Source organism: Chenopodium quinoa, unplaced genomic scaffold (assembly GCF_001683475.1).
Source record: "Chenopodium quinoa cultivar QQ74 unplaced genomic scaffold, ASM168347v1, whole genome shotgun sequence".
NCBI lineage: Eukaryota > Viridiplantae > Streptophyta > Magnoliopsida > Caryophyllales > Amaranthaceae > Chenopodium > Chenopodium quinoa.
In genome coordinates, this window is record NW_018744626.1 from 2,614,719 (window position 1) to 2,628,033 (window position 13,315).

The following is a 13,315-nucleotide window of genomic DNA, read 5'->3' on the forward strand; positions in this document are numbered from 1 at the left end:
TCTCCGAAGCTAGTAAATTAATTTTTATTTTTTGATTTGCGTGCCAAAAAAAATATTCCGTTAAGGTTTCTAGGGCCAATTTGATTTTTAGTGGTCAAAATTGAGCTCGGAATAAGAAAATAAATAGCATAAATGACTCGTTTTTGCGTGTTATAAAATATATCGATTTGCGTGTCATTATTTTTTTTGGTCAATAAAACCTAAATTTTGTGAGAAACTAGTACCTAATTAAAGTATAGAGAATAAGCTATGTAAAAAAAAAACTCTCCAAACTTTTGGCCTCCTTGTATACTTGAAGATTATGTTATTATTGTTGATTTTCTAATAATTAAATGATTGTTTTCCTCTTCTAGAAATATATTCTCCTTGTACATATGATTATGAATTTGGTTTGTTATTAGTATATTCTATAAATAGAATAATTCCCTTCCTATTTAATTGATAATAATTTAAAACTGGCTCCTTTCACAATGTAGACTATTGCACTATTTAATATCCATGAAGAATTATTGATATTTTAAGATTTAAATGATTTAGACTAGGTACTCTTTACCTTATTTTTACTAAATCAAATCATTTTCACTAATTATTTTTTTACAGATGGTCTATTTATAAAATTATTTTTGCATATATATTGAAATATTACTCATTTATTGAAATTTATTGGTTAATTTGTAAAATTATAGTTTATTTTTTGTCTATTAAAATCTATAAAATTATGGCAAAATTGTCCTCAATACTTTCAACTATTGCTTAAGCACCGTGCACCCTATTTTTTGCGTAGTAGCCAAAACACCAGAAACTAATGACTTGGGTGTGCAAAGCGTACCTTTAGTGAGTTTTCTGGCCATCATTCTCACCGAATGAAGCTGATAAATTAAATTTTTATTTTTTGATTTGCGTGCCAAAAAACATTCCGTTAAGGTTTCTAGGGTCATTTTGATTCTTAGTGGTCAAAATTGAGCTCAAAATAAGAAAATAATAAATAGCATAAATGACTCGTTTTTGCGTGTTATAAAATATATCGATTTGTGTGTTATTGTTTTTTTGGTCAAAAACTACCTAATAAAACCTAAATTTTGTGAGAAACTAGTACCTAAAAGAAAATCGTTGTAGAAGATTAAAACATAGAATTATATAATTAGTCTTCATAAAAAAAAAGTTTTCACGAAAAACGGTCGCTAATAATAATTGCAACCGTTACTAGTCGCTAACACCAGTCATATTTTGCTTGGTCGCATAAAAAGGAAAATTACGACAGGAAAGCGGTCCCAAATATTATTGCGACCGTTTTGTATATATTCAACAGTTGTTTCCACATTTGTTGCAAAGTTGGCTACGACAAGTGTAAACGATTGTACCCCTTTATACAATTTTCGGGGGTTCAAATACCCCTAGGCTAGGATTTCCAGAGGTCTCCAATACCCCCCGGCAAAGATTTCCGGGGGTCTTCACTACCCCCTGGCTAACATTTTCGGGGGGTCTCTAGTACCCCCGAAAAACAAAGACGGGGTACTTATAATGAAAAATTATACCAATTCAACAAAAAAATTAAACGAAAAAAAACCTAAGACCATATGGTTTATGAGCGATGAACAACTTCTTCGTCTCTAGGGCTCAGATTGAAGAATTTTAAGGAAAATGGTGGAATGAAATGAATTGCAAAAAAAAAAAAAATGGTGACTGAAATTGTGAATAAAATGAAAAAAAAATTGGCGAATATAATGAATTGCAAAATAAAAAATGTAAAAACAAAAAGGCGGGTGAAATGGCAAATCAGTTTTTTCATTTTGAAAAAGGGTATTTCAGTAATTTTATTATTTTCATATCATTAATTAATTTCTACATTTAAGTTATTTTGTACTGCATTTAGTACTTGCGTTTTTAATTATGGTTGTTTAGTGAATTTGTTTATTAATAATTGTGTGTTCACGTGGCTGTTTGGCAGAAAGCATGAGAGGTTTTTTGGGGGGATTTTTTTTAATGTTTTTTTCCGCTTTTGTTTCAAATTGTGAATGTTTAAGGAGGGATTATTAAACTAATGAAGGATTAATAACGAACAATATTTTTCTTCAGGAAATAATAATAATAATAATGAACATTTTTTTTAAAGCTCAGAGCATCTCCAACTGTAAGCTACAATACTTTATAGCTTACCTTGTCACATCAAATATTCAAGCTAATATATTTTGTAGCTACAAAGTGCTTGTAGCATATTGTAGCTTGAAAAAATATAAATAATTAATATACATAGTAGTTTTTATTATACACATGTCATAGGTTTAATGGGTGATATTATTTTTGAAAAATCAAGCAACGTTGACTAACCCAGCTACATCAATTTTCCAATGGTATACAAACAAGGACCTGCTTCCAAATTAATTAAAATTACAAGCATGTAGTTTACCATTGGAGTGGAAAATTGATGTAGCTAGATTAAGCAATGTTGCTCAAATAAGCTACGTTGCTTGATTTTTCAAAGATAAGAGCATCTTCAATGGATTATTATAGGGACTTGCTTGCAAATTTAAAAAACATCAAAGATGTAGCTTGACCATTGGAACAACATTGGAAGACCTGCTTCAATGAGCAACACTGCTTGAAATTTAGAGAAAATACTCTTTTGTTTTAATTTAAAAATAATGCAGTTGGAATACTATGTGTGTTAAATTGTTTGTCATGCAAAATGCTACGGAGTAGTAGATAAAATATACAGTACTTATGATATGTTTCATTTTTTTTTAATATTATCTTAATCACACTATTTTTAATATTTTATTTTTTCTGAATCAAAATCCTTTTTTTTTGTGGTATTATATATTTGTAAACTAAAAAGGCAAACATATTATATAAAAAAAACATCTACAATAATCTATTATATAGTAGTAAATAAAAATTCATTATGCTATCTAATAATTTTAATAAAATATCAAACATAAATAAATAAATGAAATGGGAAATTCTCTTTGGTGAACTCCAACTTTTCCATTTTCTAAGTGGTAAACATTCTTAAATTTTATTAACAATGATAAAACTAAATTATTGATTACCATTGATAAGTGTTATTTCCTTAACTATAGTTAGTTTTTTTTTATTTTTTTTTTAATATATTAAAATTATATATATATAAAAAATCCCTCCTCCAAGCCATTGCCCAGCCTAGGGATGTCAGTGGGGCGGGTCAAGTAGAAGACCCGCCCCATCCCCGCCCCACTAGGGCGGGGATGGGTCTTGGTTTGGTGGGTGGTGGGGCGGGGGTGGGGATAAAAATCATACCCGCCATGGATGATGGGGCGGGGGTGGATTTTACATTGTACCCACCCCATCCTCACCCCGCTCCACCCGCCCCACTTCGTACCCGCCTTATCCCCACCTTACACCCACATCTATATATTTTATAAAACAAAATTATATTACTTTTATACTATTTTATATATAAAAAAATATGTAAAATAAAATAGTAGATATAATAATTTGTAATACACTAATTTTATAACTAAAAAAAGTGTGTAATATTAATAATAATTTTATTTGTTGTAATTTATACGTAGTATTAAATATGTTGGATTGTGTATTGGGAGGTGGGTCTTAGGTGGGGATTATGCGGGTCTTAGGTGGGGATTAAGTGGGGATTGATATCCAAGTGGGGGGTGGGGCAGGGATGGTTTTGGAATTGTACCCGCTGGGGCGGGGATGAGGATGAATTTTGGAGCTGGGGCGGGGATGGGGACGGGGATGAATTTTGGACCCGCCGTAAGGATGGGGACGGGGAAGGGGATGAAAATTTTAGGTAGGGATGGGGATGGAAAGATCAACATCCGCCCCCGACCTGCCCCATTGACATCCTTAGCCCAGCCCCCTCCCGGCGGCCGAAAAACGCCGACCTCCCCTAGCGCCGACGACCTCTACCTCCTCCACCTACGACACCTCCACTCTTCCTGTCGGAATTGGCCCCCCACCCCGAAAACCAGCCCCCTATACCACCTAAAAACTCAAACCCGATTTATGGGTTTGGTTTAAAAACCCTAAACGGGTTTGGGTTTTTTTTTGGTGTTTTTGGGTTGGGTTTAGTGTTTCTAGGGCGGGGAACAGAGGTTGGGGGAGGTCGGCGTTTCCAGGGGTGGGGGAGGACGGCTCACCGATGAAGGTTGGGCGGCCAGTGTGCCGGCGTGGGTGGGTGCATGGGAGGGAGAAGTGGGGAATAGGTGATTTAAAAAATATATATATATTTCTAAGGTAAATGTAAAAAAAAAAAACTAACTAACTAAAGTTAAATTTTTAGTTAAATTAATTATTAATGTTATAATTGATTTAAAATTAAAAAAAGTTAAGTTTACCATTGATAATAAAATTTAAGAACTTTTACCACTTAGAAAATGAAAAAGTTGAACTGTTGGAGTTCACCAAATAGAATTTCCCTTAAAAAATTAAACAATTGTTTGATAAGGCAAGCTACAAGATGTTGTAGCCAACCAATGTGGAACTTTGTAGCTTGAAACCTTTGTAGCTTAAAAATATGATGTGGCAAGACCAGCTACAATATGTTAGTTGTAGCTTGTCATTGGAGATTCTCTAATATAACCCATTAAACATATGACATGATGTGTAAATAAAAACTATTTTAATTATTTATGTTTTTTCAAAGCTACAATTAACCATTGGAGCACTTTGTAGCTATAAAATATTAAAATATATTAGCTTGAATATTTGATGTGGCAAGGTAAGCTAAAAAGTATTGTAGCTCACCATTGGAAATGCTCTAACGAACAATATTTCTTGTCAAGAAAAAAAATTAACAAACGATATTTGTTTCCACAAAAAACAATATAACAATTAATGTACAATATTTTCCATTACTCCATTAGCCTATTACTCTATTAATTTTTTTTTATGGGGCTCTAATAGAGTTTAGATTTTGGAAAAATAGATTTAAATAGGAAAAAAAAACAAAAAATTGTTTATCGGATTGGATTGGGTAACCATTAATTTTAAAATGATACCCAATAACCTAATCTGATAACAAATTATCGGAACGGATACCCGAAACGTTAAGGTTATCGGATCGGGTATCCTAATTTTTGGAACGGTTATGGAACAGGTTTTCAATTTTTCTGGTAGTTTGCTCAGCCCTAGTTTTAGGTTAGTGTCTTTTGGTGATGAGCTAAAATTTGGGAGGATATCTTTATTCGTATGAGGTCTCTCCATATGTACTGTATTAATGAACATTTTTCTCCTCTAATTTGTTTCTTCAAAAAAAGAAAAGGCAAAGCCTTAGAATTTTTTTCACCTTATTCTCATTTTTGTTAAAATCTTATCAGAACTTGTCAAATATAATCTATACTATATCTATTAACTATTACTAAAACAGAACTTGTTGACATCACCATTGCCTACGTATCGCTTTCTCAATAAAAAAAATTCCGCTTAAATGCAATGATTTTTTTTTTTTTTTTGTGTAGAGCTGTCATATTTAACATTTTTGAAATTTAAATATTGAAACCTTCTATATTACAACTAAAACCTATCAATTTATAGTAGAAAACTGGAAAATTTTTAAATAGCACACTAATAAACGACCTCCTATATTGAAATATAAATTAGACAACGTTGAAAAGATACCATATCATAATTTTGATTAAAATAAAAATTTTTAAAATTACAAAATATACATAATTCTTATTTATATTCATGTATAGTAGCCTTAATTTTTAGAATATACAAATTAAAAATAGGCTTTATATAAAACGTGCATCGCACGGGTTCTAACCTAGTACTAAAATAATCACCAAATTTCGGGACACTTGTCACAATTTTGTAAAAGATTTTCCCTCCAAGATGCTATTTGTTTAATTTCTTAAAAATATTCTATTAATAAATTATTTTAATAAATTTTATTTATATATATATATATATATTATATGCAACACATAAGAATTTAAATGATATACATTAATAGATTCAAATTTTTTTTTAAAAAAAATTATTACTCATTTAATTTCAATTAACTGTTTTCAATTGACTATTATTATTAATAAATTTTTATAAATCCGTGCATTGCACGGGGTCAAATACTAGTCACATGGAAGATTCAAACCAAAACAAACAAAGTTCATTATGAAGGGAAATCTATTCATATCAATCAATTAATTTATACAAACCTAATGAAATCGTCATACCATACTTAAATAATACTCTATATTATGGAACTTAATCGACCATGAGTGGGGTGATCCTATTGGTGAATAATTAATATTCATGATTAATAATTAAAAACCAATAATTAATAATCAGTAATTATATTAATAATAATTTATAATGAATATTAAATAATTAATACTTGCACCTGTTTTTTTAGTTGACACGTATTTCTTTTTAGGAAGTTTTTTTATTTTACATATTTCCTTTTGGGGTAAGTTTTTTACCTTACATTTACTAACTACTCCACTTGCTTTATCATTTTCTCTCACCCTCTCTCCGTAATATATGTGCCTAAATCGAACGCGTCAAATAAATAAAAACAGAGGAAGTAATTTATAATTAATAACTTTTTTGTAAAGAAATAAGTAATAACTAATAATTAATTAATAATACAAAGTAATTAATAATAAATAATCAATAATTGATAATCATTACTCAATAATTAATAATCATTACTCAATAATTAATAATTAATATCTAATAATCAATAATTACTTCATAATAGTTATGGAGTAATAATTAATAATTAATAACTAATTATATTCATTAATTAATAATAATAATTACTCAATTTATTTCATAATTATTGTTTATTAATAATAATAATAATAATAGTAATAATAATAATAATAATAATAATAATAATAATAATTACTATTATTATTATATCTCAAAATCAGATAAAGTCATATAACCTATAAAAAATTAGTGGGAGCTGAGATACAATCTGGGCCCCCACTCCTCTAGCTATAGAAAAGCCTGTCCTAATATGAGCAACAGCACGAGCCCCGATGTCTTGAGTCGTCGAGAATTTCTGAACCCACTTCAGCAATGCAACATCCTCCTTGTCTAATTTCCCAAGTGAAGAAAAGGAGAAGGGAAGGAATCCATATCCAATTGCTCGACAACTAGATTCATACTTGACTCGCTTTCAATGAGATGTATCAACTACAACCCGTCCAGGAACAAAGTCAGATAGCCCCTACTGTGTAATAGAGAAGATCCTGTCTAATCAATACAGACATTACGACCACGATCCCAGGAATAAAGTAACACATATGCAGGTCTAAGGGCTCCGTCGTACCCTTCAGGCAACCCAATATCAACCTCCTTTCTTGCTGAAATCCCAGATCGATAACAAACATCAACAAGAGTATCCTGGACAATATTATGTCGATGCTTAATACCAACCATACCAGCACACGACACCGCGTGATCATCGAAAATATCCCCAGTGAAAACCCTTGAACAAGCAGTGCACGACGTCGAAATAGAGAATAAAGGAACACCCAAGTGATAGCACAACACACATCGGTAAAGTATTTGCGTTCATCATCTAACCCAACCCTGAAATAGGAACTGCCCAAAGCCAAGCAGAGGTGTGATCTCCCTGCTGCGATTTCCACAATGCTAATTGACGAGGAGATAAAGAAAAGGTGGATTCTGCAGATGCGGTAACCTTTGTGAAATATATATTTGCCAATTTTATCATGAGTTTAGAGGCAACAACCTCAATAGGATTACTCATAATGTCAAACTCAACTATTCCATTAAATAGAATCAACGCATTCGCGAAGGCTTGACCAAGGCCATCAATGCCAGCATGCCGTAGAAGGTTTGTTTCCAACCCAGCAGACTGTAACCGTCTAACCGAGAGGCAAGAAAAGCATAATGACAAAAAAATCATCTATGGAATAAACACCAAGTCCGGCCAAACACAAATGGTAAGGTGGCAAGCCGCAACTGCCAATCGCCAAACCCAGGTCCCAAAGCAGTCGCGATATGCTCCAAGGAAGATCAAAGAACCTCGTTCAAAGTGCACTAAGCCACCTTAAAAGTACTAGGAGAACAAGCACGTAAAGCAAAGTAGAGTTTAGAAACTCCGGTACATGCCCTAAGCAAAAACAACTCACACTGGGGATCATCTAGCTTAGCAACCCTATCCATTCGAGCAATGGTCTTGGACACCCTCTGCAGCACAAATTCGCCTCCAAAATCGGGATCTTAACTAGCGAGACCACCTAGCAACTTGACACTATGTGAAGGTCGAGCAATATTAGGCGAAAAGACACCCACAAGCCTGCTTCAAGGGTCCTCTGAAGGCCAAGAAAAACTTCAATTTTTTCCACATTGAGATGTAACCCAAAACGAGGCCCTTCCTTCATAATCAACTACGGAACCTTCCCCACCACCAAAGTGTCACCAATAACAGTATCGTCATCCAAATACCACGTTTGAAGACATAAGTCAAAAGCATCTCTGATTTTACAAACTATGGGATGTAAAACCAAAGCAAAAAGAAGAGGACCAAGGGGATCACCCTTCTGAACTCCCTGACACGAACATAAGGATTGGTCCCCATAATATAATCCGGCTGGATTTGAACAAAATAATTCAACCTATCTCGAAATGCCGGATAATGATGACGAACTTCACGCAACATGACCGTACGATCAGCAAGATTGAAGGCATTTTGAAAATCCACCAATAACATAGAAAGACCAACCTCAGATGCACGATCCTTAATCAACCGATTCACAACATGAAGAATTGCCTCACCACCTGAAGAAACCCCAACGCCAAATTGAAGACCATCAAAGTAACTTCCTAAAGACTGGCCAACCATAACAACACCCACCTTCGAAACCAGACGCCGCCAAATAGTACCCTCAACTATAGGAAAAATACCACCACCGGGCTTGACAAGTGGTGTACCCTCAATTATAGGACACTTTTGAGCTAAAAAGAGATTAACCACCCCAGAGATGGAGTCAACTAACTCATCTGATATAGCCACAACATCACCGCTCAATAAGGTGCTGAGCACATAAACCGTCACTACCACATGATGTGCCACGCGGAAAACTCTTAATTCGATCCTAAACAACAATAGAAATAGTATATTACTAATTAAGTTAGTTAAATATCATTCCCTCAAAGGTAGGGTCGTCTTATATGATTTGGGGTCCTGTGCTAATTTTAAAAATTAGGCCCTGACATTGTTTTTTTTTTTTTTTTTTAAAAAAAAAAGTTAACAATAAGATAAAGTGAAATTCTATTTTTTTTTTTCTTGTAAGGTCAAGTACAATTTTCACTTGTGAAAAACTAAATAAGAAGCTAACAAAATACGGATCAGTATTAAATAATATATCAAGTTTTAATTTTGGAGGAGGAAGCTAACTAATATAAATGATTATACAGTATGTGATATAAACTGTGAAATGTTTTACCATTAAGGATGATAGTGAATTTTTCTACACATAACAATTAGTATAAAGATGATGAATTTTAATGTGATGGGAGAGATAGTTAATCCATGAAAGACAACATTTATCTTGAATCAGTTTAAAAAATGAAATAGATATTCAGATAATAATTGAAACTAAGGCATTAAGTCTTAGTGAGGTGTTAAGCACGTAGAAGTTAGAACATAAAAAGTTTCTAAGGACTTAGAAGTAAGTTGTGTGAGTTTTAATTTGATGGGAGATATAGTTAATCCATGAAAGACAAAAAATTATCTAAACTTGAATCAGTTTAAAAAAATATATATATATATACTCAGAGAATTAATTAGAACTAAGCTAAGGCATTAAGTTTTAGTGAGGTGCTAAGCATGTAGAAATTAGAACATAAAAAGTTACTAAGGACTTAGGAGTAAAAAAATGATTCCCACGAGATTTAAGTAGATTAAATATGCTTAGGATTAATTTGATGTATGTATGTTGATCGGAAAGTGCACAAGAATATCATAAGAATTAAGTAGATGTCGTTTAGGGCGGGTTCAATCTCTTTTAGGTTACATCCGTACCATCATCCCCGAATATCTAGTCATGGTTCCAGATCACTATGAAGTTAGCAATCTCTGTGATCATGAATGGGGTGTAATATTCACACCCGTGGACGGTTTACAAGTTCCTAAAACTTGTTGACGACTCTTTTATCTCTAGGTTCCTTCCCGTTGGACGTCACCATGCTTAAATGCATGATCTCAGTAGGGCTCAAAGTTAATGTTTGAAATATTCCCTACAAGTAATATTCCAAATGTTGCAAAGGAACTTATAATTGCTTAAAAACGATGACTAGAATAGGTATAGGGATGGTTAAAGGGTTTAATTATTGTGTTTTATTTTGGTCTTACGGTGACGTGTTCCTTTTGTTCTCTGTTCGTTCTCCTCGCCTGTCATCCAAAAACGTAGAATTAGGGAAGTATTTAGGCTAGAAGGCGGAAAAAAAGGACTGCGCATAGAATTATGTGCAAGATCACAGTGCTTTGTAACGTGGCGCGATACTTTGACATATTTTGCGCATTTTAAAAACTTTCATAACTTTTTATCCATAACTCGGAATAAGACATATAATATCGTTGAAATTATGTTTAAGTATAATTTTCAAACCAATTAGAATTAGGTCAAAAGATTTTATAGATTTTAAAATATGGTTGTTTAAGTGCAATAGTGTCGGTTTTGGGTCGAGTTTTAGCTTAGTGTCTTGTTCACTTCTTTTCATTTTAAATCGCAATCGGGCTTACGATATATCATTGGAAAGCTTATTTCAAAGCCTGTTCGATCAAATAAGATTTTAATAAAAGTGATAGGTCCAAAAAAATCTATTTTTCTCATAAAAGAGAAAATTGATTCATGGTTTGTGGATTTGGGCTAGGAAAAAGGATTAAATGGATGTTTGGGGTAGAAATGGATTGAGTTAGGTGGATTGATATTAAAATGGGCTAGTATTTCTAGCAATCCTTAATAAAAATGCGCAACTTGACCAATTAATGGTAGAAGGTCATTGATGTCATTCATTACCGAGTTTGGGTTGAGGAGACGCAATTAGGTGTCTACAATAACAACTATTAATTCGAATATAACGACGATGTATATAATGATTCATCTAATAATGTAAAAACATCCCTTTATATAATTTGTAAATCGTGCATTACAATTGCAATTGTACTACCACGATGTGTTTATTTCATAAAATCACAAGTGCAATTTAAAAACAACACCCCTTATAGGGTATGCAATCGTAATCAATGCCACACAAAGCCTTACATGCAAAATCAGTACAATTATCTAAGGGTGCACAAGCTTTACAATCGCTAAGGATCACTTTGTCATGCCTTGAACTCATAACACTAGAACCTGCAATAATAAAAAAGATTAACTAAATTTTGATAGTACTTCATATGAATTATTTTAAGAACAGTGATTAAACTGTATCGAGGTGTTAAGCTACTAACAAAAAAAAAAAAAAAAAAAAAGAAAAGAATCTTGCTTGAGCATAATTTTAATCCATAATAAGGAGATTAATCAATACAAAATAACACTTACCGAAAGAAAAAATGACTAGTAGCACTAGCATGAGGGACACAAAGAATGTCATTCTAGCCATTTTTTATAGCTTATTGCTTATTTTTAGAGTGAAGGGAGATGAATGATTGGATTTTTTTTAATTTAAGTATAGAGAATAAGCTGTGTGAGAAAATTTTCCAAACTTTTGGCCTCCTTATATACTTGCAGATCATGATATCATTGTTGATTTTCTAATAATTAAATGATTTTTTTCCTCTTCTAGAAATATATTCTCCTTGTACATATGATTATGAATTTGGTTTGTTATTAGTACATTTTATAAATAGAATAATTTCCTTCCTATTTTATTGATAATAATTTAAATTTGGCTCCTTTCACAATGTAGATTGTTGCACTATTTAATATTCATGAAGAATTATTGATATTTTAAGAATTTAAATGATTTAGACTAGGTACTCTTCACCTTATTTTTACTAAATTAAATCATTTTTACTAATTTTTTTTTACAGATGGTCTATTTATATAATTATTTTTGCATATATATTGAAATATTACTCATTTATTGAAATTCATTGGTTAATCAGTAAAATTATAGAATACTTTTTGTCTATTAAAATCTATAAAATTATGGCAAAATTGGCCTCAACACTCTCAACTACTATTGCTTAAGTGCAGCGTACACCCTATTTTCTGCGTAATAGCCAAAGCAGCACTAATGACTTGGGAGTGCAAAGTGCACCTTTAATTAGTGAGTTTTCTGGCCACAATTCTTGCCGAAGCTAGTAAATTAAATTTTTATTTGGATAATTTGCCAATTACTACCGCAAGTTAATACCACTTTGTAAATTACTACCGCAAATTAAAAAATTTGTGAATTACTACCGCAAAAAATTTTAAGATGTTGCGATTACTACCAAACCCCCATTAAACCCAACTATGACGTCATTATATCCCTTTAACCCATGTTTGACCATGGTTAAGGGCTTTAACCACCCCCCCCCCCAAAAAAAAGAAAATGGATTAGGGATATAATGACGTCATGGTTAAGGGCTTTAACCATGGGTTAAAGTGATATAATGACGTCATAGTTGGGTTTAATGGGAGTTTGGTAGTAATCGCAACATCTTAAAAAAAATTTACGGTAGTAATTCACAACTTTTTTAATTTGCAGTAGTAATTTACAAAATAGTATTAACTTGCGGTAGTAATTGGCAAATTTTCCTTTTTATTTTTTGATTTGCGTGCTAAAAAAATTATTTCGTTAAGGTTTATAGGTTCATTTTGATTCTTAGTGGTCAAAATTGAGCTCAGGATAGGAAAATAAATAGCAGACCATTTTTGCGTGTTATAAAATATCTCGATTTGTGTGTCCTTTTTTTGTCAATAAAACCTAAATTTTGTGAGAAGCTAGTACCTAATTAAAGTAGAGCTGAGCAAAACTACTCGAATAACCGAAAACCCGAAAAACGTTCCGAAATCGTTCTGAAAATTAGGGTACCCGATCCGATAATCATAACGGTTCGGGTACCCGTACTGATAATTTGTTATCGGGTATGGTTATTGGGTATCATGTTAAAATTAATGATTACCCGATCCGATCCGATAAGCATTTTTTTTAATTTGCTTTTTCCCCTACTTAAATCTATTTTTTTTTTAAAAATCAAAACTCTTACTTTACTTCATAATTACTTTATAATATCAATGATCAGTAATATTATTAATAATTTGGTCAAAATCATATGATATTGTTGTTAATTAGTGGTTAATTATATCATAATAACTACATATATAATTAAGTTTAATTA